The sequence below is a fragment of the Oryctolagus cuniculus genome, chromosome 6 (assembly GCF_051225735.1).
Source record: "Oryctolagus cuniculus isolate XC-2025 breed Fujian yellow rabbit chromosome 6, ASM5122573v1, whole genome shotgun sequence".
Taxonomy (NCBI): domain Eukaryota; kingdom Metazoa; phylum Chordata; class Mammalia; order Lagomorpha; family Leporidae; genus Oryctolagus; species Oryctolagus cuniculus.
This window is the reverse complement of record NC_142872.1, coordinates 134,516,610-134,530,870: the sequence shown is the minus strand read 5'-3', so window position 1 is coordinate 134,530,870 and position 14,261 is coordinate 134,516,610.

The window sequence follows — 14,261 nt, the reverse complement described above, 5'->3', positions numbered from 1 at the left end:
TGGTCTAACAGTAGTTGTGTTCCCCTTTTGTTTAAGAGAATCTAACAACAATTCATGATAACAATAACAATAACAATGATGATGAAAACAGTGTAGGATGGCATTTTTCATATTTTAAAATGAAGAATTTCTAATATCAAAATCAAATTCTTCAACATATGATTTCATAAAATTGGAATATATTTATCTCACCTGCCCTTTCTAATTAATAATCTATAAGGACTTCTCCTGTGTGGTTAAAAGTTACATGAAGAAATATTCAGTAGAAAAATTTAAACATGTATTAATATACACTATGTATAGTAACAGTACTTTACGAAGGAAATAGACATTACTGTTCAGGAGAACAGCAGCATGAAAACAGCTTGAAAAAAGTATAATCTTCCTGGATATTTTACAAGGAGATAGTGAATTTAGGCTGTCTCTGCAGGTTAGTGATAGAAAATATAATAATAAAGCATCACAACTTAGATCACTGTAGCTCATCACCATTTATCTACAGGAACATAGCCATAATTGCAAGTCTTATAAAAAAGGACCTGAGATCTGAGCTCATCCAACTTCATGGCTCCAAAGCAAATTAGCCACATTCAGTCTCATGGCCAAGTGAAAATAAAATGCTGATCAGTACAGAAAGATGGATTTTGTGGCAAAAACATGAAGTCATAGTAACTGTCATTACTTGTCAATACCCCTCTTGCCACAAGGTAATGGTGGAAAGATGGCTAGAGTTTGAGCCATTTCTGGAAAAAAAGATCATCTGTTCAGATTGCATATGATTCACTTGTTTCAGAAAAGGTCAGAATACCAAGATTGTTTTGAAACACATTTCTGCCAAAAATCAATTTTTTCACATTAAACTTAAACTGTATTTTCATATACTTTTAGAATATTTAATCCTTACCTACTACTACTTCACTTATGTACATATTAAATTTTGTACAACATTTTTTCTCTTAAAATACATTTTTAAAGGATGACTATTTTATGTTCATCATCAGTCTTTTAATTACTTAAGATGTTCAAAAATATAGATTTAGGCAACTAATTATTTGGAACCACTGAGATGAAAATAAGAGAAACTAGATTATGTTCCCCTCCCACTAGAATAGACCACTCTAGGTCAATCCAGAAATAATCTCCCAGAAACTGTCACAGATTTTACTTGAATAAAATTCTTATCATCTGGCCTAGGAAAAATGTTGGATTCAAGAGATTTAGGATGATTTAGGATTGTATTCCACAGCTGAAAACTATACTATACTATACTATGCTATGCTATACTATACTATAAGTGCTAGTGCCTGGGAAGAATCACTAGTCAGTTTTTGAATGATGTTTTGATATACATTTTGATGTCTATGACCAAAGGTAAGGTTAACTTGAAATTTTATCTCAAATACATGACTTTTCTAGCTAATCTAGAAAGGTTTATTGATTCTTTCCTTGAGTTATTCAACAACAATTTTGTGCCAGGTGATGAAGATAGAAGGGGAAACAAGTCATCATTTATTCATTCATTCCATAAATATTCACTGAGTACTTGTTGCATATCAAGGATAGAGATGTATCAATGAAAAAAAAAAGGTTAGACAAAATCCCAGTTATCAAGGTGCTTTCAGTTTTACTTGGGGAAGGGAGAAGAGAGAGTTAAATAGAAGATAAACATATATATCATACATTTTGTTAGAAAGTAGAAAATGCTACTTGGAAAATGATTGAAATTTTAGATAGGATGGTGACAACTACCTTCATTGGTAGGTAGACGGATGTATCTAGAGATGAGTGTGAGAGTCATAGGAGATAAGGGTAGTGAGGTATGGGAACAAGACACATAGGATTTCTTTGGAGGGATTTTGGTTTTAGTCTGAGGAGACGGACACCACTAGAGGTTCATGAGTAAGGATTGACACGAGTTGTCCAGGTCCCCAGAAGCGCTACTAGAAAGGATATTAGTGTCCTGCAGATGTTCTGCACTTACTGACTGCTACCCTCCATACCTACCAACAAATCCCCCTTTAATGATATTCACCTTTCATTTTTTCACATTCAGTATTACTTCTCCTTTTATGTTAGTATTTTACAATTTACATCTCCTTCTTAGAAGAGCCAGTTTATCATTCTTTACTGCCTCACTTTTGGCTTTTCTTTCTCCTCTCAATTATTTTGCTACTACAACACAAGTAATAGGAATAATATTATTTTATTCTCAATTCCCCATACTAAACTAAATTCAATATTGCATGTTCCCTCTGATTTGCAAATGTGTGACAGTCTCTGGAATGAGTATCTTTTAACAACTGCGGATATCATTGACCTAGATCTGTGCTACCATTTGCCTTAGTGTGTAGGCATATCCACCATTCCCTAAAGTATTTTTAACTGTTGTGTCATATTCTCTGAGGTGCTATGTAACCTCTTCTAAATTTAAATTTTTTTGCCATTTAGCTCGCTGGGTGGTTGGCTTTCTGAGTGGCTAACAAAAGATTTTTTTTCTATTTCCTTTTCATATGCTCAGAAAATAAGGCTATAACTAGAATTACCTTAAAGAGGCTGCAGTCTTGATAGAAATAAAAACATTATTTGAACCCTTTGTGACTTAGTGGGTCCTCTAATTGGCATTTTAAATTGTTTATTCAAGGGTTTGTTTGGAGGGTTTCCTGTTACATTTTTGCAGGAATGTCCATTGTAGCATGGCAGCTGTTCAAGACTACTACTCCAACTTGAGTAGACAAGAAAGGGGCCTTCTGCTCCAAAGGGGCTAGAATTGTAACCACATTCTGGAAATTTTAAAGCTGATCTGGGTTGTAGCTTGTTTTAGTTTCAGATCTCCCAGAAGGAGATTCTGAGATGAAGATTCAAGTTCAAATAATTCGCTTAGCAAGTATAAGCAAGTGAAAGGAAAGTAGGGAGTTGACATAGTAAACAGAAGGCAGTCAATAAAGCATACGTTATTGATCCAGTTACCACAGTGGGCAACTGTAGCTTATTCCCACATGGGGAACTCCGGGAAATGATGCAAAACACATGCTTCAGAATTATCCTATCCAAGAGGCAAGGGGATTGGGATACACACACACACACACACACACACACACACCGCCAGATCCATTGGTCCAGAGTTGATGTGAGGTATTAACTCTTTTAACTCCTCCCTGCTTTTGACTTGCCACTTTTAACAGATGGAGGAAAGAGTATGAAGACAAATCCTTGGGCTCATCTGGCAGTTGAAAGTCAAGCAGAGCAAATTGAGATGTTTGAGTGATACGGGTTGGGCAGTGACAGCATCTGTTTCACATCTGGGCCCATGTCCCCTCAAGGGTTGTATATATATGAATTCATGAGTTGTCTGTGCACAATTCCATGGAATACAATTTACATAAATTACAATGTGAGTGGTGCCCCTCTAGAGTTGTGCAGTTTGATCCTACCCATCTGGAGTAAGTACACTTCAGTCCACACAACTGTGTGTTTTGTTGATCTGTATGCCATGGTCATTTGTCACTTTCTCTCATAAATAGGGTCATGTAGCTAGATATCAGAGTAGTCAAGAGGCAAAGCATTCCCTCAATCACCATGGCTCAATTACAGAAATTTATGAAGTTTTGGTGGGGTCATGAGCCCACCTGAATCACATAAGGCTGAATCTTCAAACTTAGTGTCCTTTGTTACTTCACCATAATTATTTTTTATTAACTAGTCTCTTTAGCTAGATATATAAAATCCATAACAATTAGTATGCTCCTGGAACCAAAGTGAAGATTGATGGGTTACATTAGGCAAGATGAAAGCCAAAGATATTTGTTCCCAATATATAACCTCTTTTTTTCTGTTAACATGAAGAGATATGTGTATATACACACAACATTGTTTAACAGATGCCTATAACCCTGGCATCCTGTTTCAAGTCCCAGATGCTCTGCTTCTGACTTAGTTCTCTGCTATTGCACCAGGGAAAACAGCAGACAATGGCCCAAGATCTTGGGCCCCTGTTACCCGCAGGGTAGGTGACCTAAATGGTTGCTGGCTTCAGAATGGCACAGCCCTGACAGTTGCTGCCATTTGGAGGGTGAACCAGCAGATGGAAAATCTCTCTGTCTACCTCTCTCTCTGTATCTATCTTGATCTCCCCTTCTCTTTGCCTGCCTGCTTTTCAAATAAATAAAATAAATCTTTAAGGAAAATTAAGGGCTGGTGCTGTGGTGCAATAGGTTAATCACCCACCTGTGGCGCCGGCATCCCATGTGGGTGCCAGTTCTAGTCCTGGCTGCTCCACTTCCAATCCAGCTCTCTGCTATGGCCTGGGAAAGCAGTACAAGATGGCCCAAGTGCTTGGGCCCCTGCACCCACATGGGACACCAGGAAGAAGCACCTGGCTCCTGGCTCCTGGCTTCGGATTGGTGCAGTGCTGGCCATGGCAGCCATTTGGAGAGTGAACCAATGGAAGGAAGACCTTTCGCTTTGTCTCTCCCTCTCACTGTCTGTAACTCTCTCAAATAAAATAAACAAAAATCTTAAAAAAATAAAGAAAAAGCAAATGTGTAAAGCACCAATGATATCCATAATGCTAGATATACTAACATGAACATGCTATAATAGCATCCCACACAAAAAGCATATATATGATGAAAACAGACAATTATAGTACAATGTGAGAATTTCTGCTAACATGCTTGTTAAAAGAATAATCTTTTGAGTTGTTTATTTATTTATTTGTTTGAAAGGCAGTGTTGCAAATGGGGGTGGGGGGAGAGAACCTTCCACCTGTTGGTTCATTCTCCAAATGGCCACAAAGGCAGGGGCTTACTCAGGCCAAAGCCAGGAATCAGGAACTTTTGGGTCTCTCACATGGGTCCAGGGGCCCAAGGATTTGGGCCATCTTTCACTGCTTTCCCAGGCACAAAAGCAGGGAGCTGGATCAGAAGTGGAGCAGCTGGGACTCAAACTGGTACCTATATGGGATGGCATCTCCAAAAAAAATGCTGGGGGTCAGTTTTATGTTGTAGCTGGTAAAGCCAACACATGCAATGCTGGCATCCCACATGAGTGGCAGTTCAAGTTCTAGCTGTTCCATTTCCTATCCAATTTCCTACTAATGTGCCTGGAAATGCAGTGGAGGATGGCCCAAGTGCTTAAGCCCCTAAGGTACCCACATGGGAAACCCAAATGAAGGTCCTGGCTCCTGTGTTCAGTCTCTTACAACCCTGATGGTTGTGGCATTTTGAAGAGTGAACCAGTGGGTGAAGGAATTCTCTTTGTCTCTTTCTCTCTCTTTATAACTTTGCCTTTCAAATAACATTAAATAATTTTTTAACAAAAGAAAGAAATGTTGGATTCAGCAGTTCAAGTATCCATATCTAACAAAATATATACCTTGAGGCTTAATGAAAACAGAATGAAACTGAAAAATTTTCAATGTATTCATTAGACAAGAGAGCTAAATAATTTGTTATATTTCTAAACTTAAACCAAGATATGAACCATAAATCAAATATCATTCAGTAGGGTTTGGATACTAGTTAAGCTATTCCTCACCTGAAGACTGGCTATATGAGTGATCAAGACAATAGTGTCTGTCCTAATCTCAAATGGATTCTTTTTCATCTAGGTTTTCAGACTCTCTGTACTTCCTATAATGTCTTTTTGTAGTTGTTGTTCCACACAGTCTGCCTTGGCATTGTGTCATTCTGAGAGCTTGGTTGCCATTTGTTCTAAGTAGTGTATATCATCTGATTGCTTCTGAGCTGCTATCTTCTAATGTCCTCTCTAACATGGATGTTTCTCTTCCTTGGCTCACTCATGAGTCTAACTATTCTATGGGTATTTTCTCTCTCTGCTGGACACGTTCCCTGCCATAGAGATGGTCACATTCAGCTCTTTGTGTACTGAATATTAGCTTCCTAATTGGAGCCTGTGCTCAAAATAAGCCCTTCGTTTCAAAAAGCCAAGAAATTTCCAGTGTTAACTACTATACAGCAATCTACTCCTGTAGGCCTTTGAGATCATGTGACTAAAAAGGGCAGAAGCTAGTATTCCCTGTAGGTACTGAGTAATCCCCAATGTGTACTGATCATATGGAGTAGTTACTGAGTACCACAGAAGAGTGTTGCCATGGAATAAACTTCTTTGGTCTCTGTGTGTGAGGATAATAAAAACAGTATCACAGAATTTGTAGGTATAATAGTTAATTTTCCAAATGCTGTCATTCCCTGCGTTACCCATAGCATCATTTCCTCTGGCATCCTTTTCCTGGGATAATGTTGTTCTTAATATGGATTTTTTTTTTGAAAAAAAAAAAAAAAGGTTCACAGACAGATCCTGTGTAAGCATCCTGTGAGTATTGATAAACTTATTAAAATCTATAAACTATACTTATCATTATGGTTAATTATTGCCAATACTCCTCTGAAGGCATTGATCATGGATATACAGTCCGTACAAGGGCATGATCATAAAAAATAAAAATGCAGGGATAATTAGAACTGAACTTCTGCAAAATATTTGTCTCAGTATTTTCCTTTTATTCCTCTCTGTGCTATGAGTTTATATTTGAAACTAAATCATGTCTAATGAGAGGGTTAAAAGAATAACTGGGGAAGGGAATTGATATTTATTGAGCACCTACTATGACTAAGGTATAATTCTTTACAAATACATGATTTCATAAAATCCTGGTAGTGTTTAAGTTTTCTTTTATGGTTAAAGAAACTGAAACTTTGAAAATATAAATAATTTTCCTAGGATTGGAATCTGTATCCTTAAAACCACTGAGATCATGCTTTTCTCTTTTTGTTTCTGCAACTTAAGATAAATTAAGTTGAAAAGTTGTGTTCGATTACCTTGAACTTCATGTCAAAACCATTCCTATTTGAAATGTTCCAACTCATTCACTCCAGAGCCAACATTTGCAGTACCTGCTTTGTGGGACACACTGTGCTAACCCCATCCCCCTCCTGCTTGTTCTCTATTATCTTGCTCTGAACAAAGAACTTGTCTTGCTAATCTTCCCAGATGCTGAAGGACATTGCATTATTACGACTTTGACATGGCTCAACTTCTTTGAACATCAGAAGAATCCTTGTTGGTTGATCTCTTTCAGATAGATCTGAGAAGTCAGAGGAGAATTAAATGCCATCGCTTTGCATATTGTAATCCTTTGACATGAAACCACCATGATGCTAAACTAAGCTAGCTCATTTCAATGAACCATATGTCAAAATGGGCTCCAACCCTTGGTAAGCTCCACACGAAACAAACAGTCCTTGAGAGGTTGCAGGGTGGCTGTAGCAGAGAATTGACACCTCAGAACACAGCTGTGCTAATCAAGAAAGCACCCCTGATACAATCCTAAAAAGACAAACCTAGCAGCCAACCAAAAAGATACTGAGACTGAGTCTCACAATGCCAGAAAATGAATCTGATCTTCCTCTGATTTCATCTACATGAAATGAAGCTAGGATTTCTGGAAACATCTGGACTGTGCAGCTTCATCTCAATATTTGGTAACATTTAGAAATAATCTGAGGTTCGACTCAAGGCATTCCCGGCTGTTAAGAGCACTGTTTTCTTCTCCTCCCCCTCCATTAAAATGGGCTCACTGTTCTTTATTTAGCCCAATAGAAGGATCCATGTACCAGCAGCTTTGTTTGGCTTCAGTTATCCAAACTAACCACACTCAGTGGAATGGCAACTGCAGTAGCAGTGTGCCTGCCCTTTCCAGATTCATGAGTGGAGTTTTTCCACCCACAGTGTCAGGTACAAGATCTGAAATGAGGATCAAAATTTTCTAGTGCAAACAGGGGGAAAATTCCAATGAAATAATATTGCTACTAAGGATAAGTTATACTGAACTGCTCCGTCATACTACATAATCATCATCATCATATTGGTTATAAAATTTGCCAGGTTTTTAATTGATTAATCACTATAATCCTGGTACTATACTAACTTCCTTACAAATACTATCTCATTTAATGCCTTACCTTATAAAGTAGGCAATATAGAATTCATCTATAAAGTGATTTCTTAATTTTTTAATTACTTGAACATATTTCTCTCCTACCTTGTTTAAAATCATAGTTGGTTTTAATTCTGTTAAGCTGTTGGTCTTCTCCTGCTTGCGGTCCCTGAGGGCTGTCAACTCTTTGCTGCCATGCAGTACCAATTACATATTTTCAGACCACTAATCTCCCTCCGCCCTACCAGTTTTCCTGCTTCTGACCACAGGGTGACAACATCAGCTGCACTGTGCCACGGAAAACAGGACTCAACATTTCAAGAGAACCAGCTCAGCTAAGAGAGTTTTCCTGAGTTGTATAAAACCTCTTAACACTTTAATATTACATTAACCTGAACTTCATCTGCTTTTCCTTGGGTCACAAGGGTCATTCACCATGTGAACATCTTCAGTTCAACCACAAAAAGAAAGAAATTGTTGATTTTGGTCCAGCAAGATGTTGTGCCCTAGAAATAAGGGAACACAATTCATTGGGCAGTGCAGCAGTGTGAAAATCCTATTTTCATATCATCCAGAAAACAAACAGATTGTGTGACCCCAAGATATTATTTAGACTTTTAGTTCTGCTCTGAGTCCAGTTGGAGGTCCCTTTTAAAAACAACTGGATAGTTCCTAGTCAAATATAAAAGAAAATAGTTCCAAGAGTGAATACTGGTAATTACTTCTTTCAGCCAATAGTTCAGGCAATGTATTTTGCAACTTCTTTCAATCAAATCTTCCATGGACTCTTCTCATCAGGTCACAGTGTTTATTCATTCAAAAAAAAAAAAAAAAAAAACTGCCTTGACAGAACTGATGAAAGTTTCTTATTTTTTCAACTGCAACCTCACACTTTGAAAACATCATGTCATTAGAGTGCCTAAAATGTAATGTATTGGAGTGAAATTGACATTTTGATATTCAATGATTATTTACAGCCCTTATCGCAACTATTGAGGAACAGTGTTTTGTTGTTCATAGTATTTGTTGAACTCTTTACTTAGTGTAGGGTTAATCTTATTAGTAAAAAGTAAACTGAAAATAGACCTTCATAAAAACTAAGAGTGGGAATAGAAGAGGGAGGAGGAAGAAGGGTGAAAGCATGAGTAAGAGGAAGCATAGAGTGGGAAGTATCACTATGTTCCAAAGTCCATATATTTGAAATGGATGGAATTTATATAACTTAAATAAAGTTTTTTTAAAAAATCATATCACTTGGTATAGGTAAAATATTCTTTTATTTTAATCTTCCATGTGCTTTTTTTTTGAAAGATTTTATTTATTTGAGAGGTAGAGTTACAGACATGGAGAGACAGAGAGAAAGGTCTTCCTTCCATTGGTTCACTCCCCAGATGGCCACAACAGCTGGAGCTGCGCCAATCCGAAGCTAGGAACCAGAAGCTTCTTCTGGGTCTCCCCCAGGGGTGCAGGAGCCCAAGGACTTAGGCCATCTTGTACTGCTTTCCCAGGCCATAGCAGAGAGCTGGATTGGAAGAGGAGCAGCCAGGACTAGAACCGGCGCCCACATGGGATGCCGGCACCGCAGGTAGATTAACCTTCTGTGCCACAGCGTAGGCACCCCCCCACCTTTTTTAAGATTTTATTTATCCATGTGCTTTTTAAAATTTTTAATAAGTGCCATTGGTTGTTATTTGGGACACTGAACCAGGAATTCTGAAGTTTAAAAGAGATCTGAAAGGCTAACATATCAATCACATTCCAATTATTTCTTATTTCTTCTTCTTTTTCCCAGAGACAAAATGTATTTATTCTCCAAAGGTTATTTTCCCCTAAATTTCTATGTCTTAGTGCTAGGTAAACACAGAATAAAAAAGAAAGATCCTTAGTAACATCTTAAAGCCGCTGAATTCCCCATCTTTCATATTTTTTCCTATTTGAAAAACTTCCACAAATGTGTAAAACAGTGGTATGTTACTCTTGATTAGATATAACTATTTTCCTGGCTCCTTAAACTGTTTCGGAAATATTGAACCAGGTTTATTAAAGATCTTATAAGGAACTGAGAAAGGAAGTAAAGTAAGAAAATCAGGTTCAAAGCATCAAGATAAATCTCTACTGTCTTCATTTGTTTTTAAAATGAGGATGAGATATCACAGGATGCATTAAGACTCAGCCCTACAGTGACTACAGTGTTGGGACGCTGAGAATCAGAAATCTATTAATGATCTAAAGCTCTCAAATACTGTGCTATTCAATACATTTTACTGCATTAAACTAAAATATTTCTTGTCATCCAACAACTTTGCAGAGTAAATTATTCCCTATGCAGGTGGTGCTTAAGATCTAATGCCAACTGGAAGATTTAATACTAAATGTTAAACACAACAGGAGGATGATCCTAGTTATTGGTCATTTGATCATGGAGAAGCTAAAATAAAGAAAAAAACTACAGTAAAAGCTTTTTCTTTTTTTAATTTTTTTTATTTATTTATTTATTTATTTATTTATTATTTTTTGACAGGCAGAGTTAGACAGTGAGAGAAAGAAAGAGAGAGAGAGAGAGAGAGAGACAGAGAGAGACAGAGAGACAGAAAGGTCTTCCTTCAGTTTATTCACCCCCCAAATGGCCGCTATGACCAGCGCGATGTGCCGATCTGAAGCCAGGAGCCAGGTGCTTCCTCCTGGTTTCCCATGCGGGTGCAGGGCCCAAGCACTTGGGCCATCCTCTACTGCCTTCCCGGGCCACAGTAGAGAGCTGGCCTGGAAGAGGAGCAACTGGGACAGAATCCAGTGCCCCAACTGGGACTAGAACCCCGGGTGCCGGTGTCGCAGGTGGAGGATTAGCCTAGCGAGCCACAGCGCCAGCTAGCTTTTTTTCTTAATCATGGAGTAAAGATAATTAATATAAAAGAATAAAAGTAGGATAAAATGTTTTGATCATGGAGTAAAGAGAGGCCTTTTTATTTATTTATTCATTTACTCATGTATTTATCCAAATTTAGAGTGAACGCATTATTCCTATTTTCACTATCGATATTTTCTGGAATTCAGGGGAAAGATGAATATTGGGAAGGGAGCTATATCTGTTCACCAATTCTGGGAAATGGTATGTTCTTTCATTTGGGGGGATAACTGGTACTTTCTTCCAAAGTGTGAATATCAATGATGAACTACAACATGCAATTCCTCTGCTATTAAAATCTTATTTCGAATCTTGCTACAATTAGAAAAACACGGGCCGGTGCCGCGGCTCACTAGGCTAATCCTCCACCTTGCGGCGCCGGCACACCGGGTTCTAGTCCCGGTCGGGGAGCCAGATTCTGTCCCGGTTGCCCCTCTTCCAGGCTAGCTCTCTGCTGTGGCCCGGGAAGGCAATGGAGGATGGCCCAAGTACTTGGGAGACCAGGATAAGTACCTGGCTCCTGCCATTGGATCAGCGCAGTGCGCCGGCCGCAGTGTGCCAGCCGCGGCGGCCATTGGAGGGTGAACCAACGGCAAAGGAAGACCTTTCTCTCTGTCTCTCTCTCTCACTGTCCATTCTGCCTGTCAAAAAAAAAAAAAAAGAAAAAAAGAAAAGAAAGAAAGAAAAACACAACTCATACATTATTGTTCTAAATCAGAATCTTCTCAAGAACCATCTTTATTTCCAAGAGTTGGAGGATAGTTGCCTTCTTTCTAGTACTTCCCATGGCTAATGCAAACATCACTCATCAAATTTTCCTTGAAGTTTAGCCAAGAAAGAAGGTGAAAGATTCAGGATTCAGCACATATTTTAAATAACTCAAAGCGTCAGTGATGATTACCTTTTCATGGTAATGTGTTTGGCAGAATAACTGGAGTGTATTCTTTTGTCCAATCCTTCTCCAACAAACTGGTGACCTTTGCAACCTCAGCCTTAGAGACTTTGGCAAAGTGAGAAGCAAAGAGGAAATGATGCAGTGAGGTTCAGGAAGTCCAGGTGGAAAGGAGACATGATGCTTTGACAAGCTGAAACACAGCCTAAACAGGGAGAGATCTGGAAGTTTCTTCATGACAGTGACCTAAAGAGGCATGACTTCAGAGGAGAATGGTTGTGTGATGTTTGTGAGGAATCAAGATTGTAGATGCCAAGGTTCTCTGATCATAAAAAAATCTCTGTTCCAGCACAGCACATACAGCACAGCTCCAGCCTATAATGACAGCATACACTGGACTGATGCTGCAACTGCCTCTCAACCACAGCAGACTGTTAACTGATAGGCAAATAAGCTCGTCCAGTGCTTTAGCACCAAATAGTTTCACAAAGTTTTGGAGCGTGGGTAAGTCAGTCAAACTGACCTAGAAATTTGGATACTCGAGATTGACATAAAAAAACATTTTAAATGGCATTTTTTTTGCACAAATATGTTCATATAATGCTTTGGTGAGAAGTGGACTTCTTTGATCAATGCTGTTAAGATAATATGCCTAATACTCAAATATAAATTCTTAAAAGCCAGAACAATTTTCTTTCCCTACTTCTGCCTTTTTTTTTTTTTTACCTCAAATAAGTCATTGAAATTTTCTTAGCTCCAAATGCCTCACTGTTAAAATGAGAATAAGTGCAGCTTGCAGGCTTACTGCATAGATCCAGTAGACATAAAATTACCAATTGTACTAGTACCAGCACTTGGAGGTGGTGTTACTGATGCTGCTGTTGTTTGTTTAGCCATAACATGTTTTGCATGTAGCATAGCTTCCCTGAGATCCACCAATGAAAATTATAAATATAGTAATGGGTAGACCTCATGTTCTAAAGCTAGAAAAGGCAAAAATTGTAAATAATACATGTATGCTTTCATAAATGTGTGCATACTTTGATAAATGTATTAGCTTACAGGTTATATTTTTAAGGGAGTACAATTATAAAGAGCTTTTTTTTTTTTTTTTTTTTTTTTGACAGGCAGAGTGGACAGTGAGAGAGAGAGAGACAGAGAGAAAGGTCTTCCTTTGCCGTTGGTTCACCCTCCAATGGCCGCCGCGGCCGGCGCGCTGCGGCCGGCGCACCGCGCTGATCCGATGGCAGGAGCCAGGAGCCAGGTGCTTTTCCTGGTCTCCCATGGGGTGCAGGGCCCAAGCACCTGGGCCATCCTCCACTGCACTCCCTGGCCACAGCAGAGAGCTGGCCTGGAAGAGGGGCAACCGGGACAGAATCCGGCGCCCCGACCGGGACTAGAACCCGGTGTGCCGGCGCCGCTAGGCGGAGGATTAGCCTAGTGAGCTGCGGCGCCGGCCCAAAGAGCTTTTTGAAAAGTCATTTAGTAAATACATAAAAAATACTAAGAAGATTCATTTTGATCATGTGAATAATATTCAGATGTGGGTAGTTTGACTTTAAATGATATTCAATAATCAAAGTTTGTTGGGAAACTGATTTGAAATAGAGCATAGTGTGTTAACAAAGAAACATTTTTATTTTAAGTCAGGGAAACAAGAGCTTCAGTACCAGGAACCATGGAAGGATTATGGAAAATATTTAATCAACTGCTATACCCCTCCAGGAAAATAACTGGTGCTATAAAATAAAGCAGATGACAGTGTTGTTGTTCTCATTAGTGTTACAGAGAAGTTTTTGGGTGTGCATTTTCTTTCAACTGAGAGGCAGGAACGAATATAGTGCTGTAATGGAGGAGGTGGGAAGAGGTGTGGAACCTACACAGCACTTCCCAAAGATGAATGAGAGCTAGGAATGCTACTTTTATAAATTATGTATACATATGGGAAATAAATGAAACCATTAAAAATGACTAAGTGATATGAATCTCACCAGTCTATAATGTTTAAAAATTTGATATTCCCTTTATCATAACTAGATTACTATGAAAATGATTAAAGTCAGTAAGTGATTTCTCTCTGATTTAAGCACTGTTTGATAAGTTTTCCATTATAGTAATAATCTGGAAGTCTATATTTAAATACAGCAAAGAAAAATTTACATATTCTTTGGAGTTCTTCTAGCTCATTAGCTAAAAAGTGACCTCAAAGATTACTCAATAATTTCTAGTCATTCTAATTAAAATCTAAAGGTAACATTTGTTCCTTCCTTACTTATTATGGTAAATGAAAGGCTGCTTTTGCAGAACTAAATATTTTTGAGAGAAAGATTAGCTGTGACAATTTAGTGTTTATATATTATGTATTTCCTGTCCTATCAAGTCTCAGATCTTGGCTTTAGCACCTTTAAACCAACAGAATGACTTAGTTGTGGGTGACCCAAACTCAAGAGGGTAGAAAGCCAAAAATTAGGAGACAGCTTGATAGAGGATGGTCTTTTCTCATACTTTCC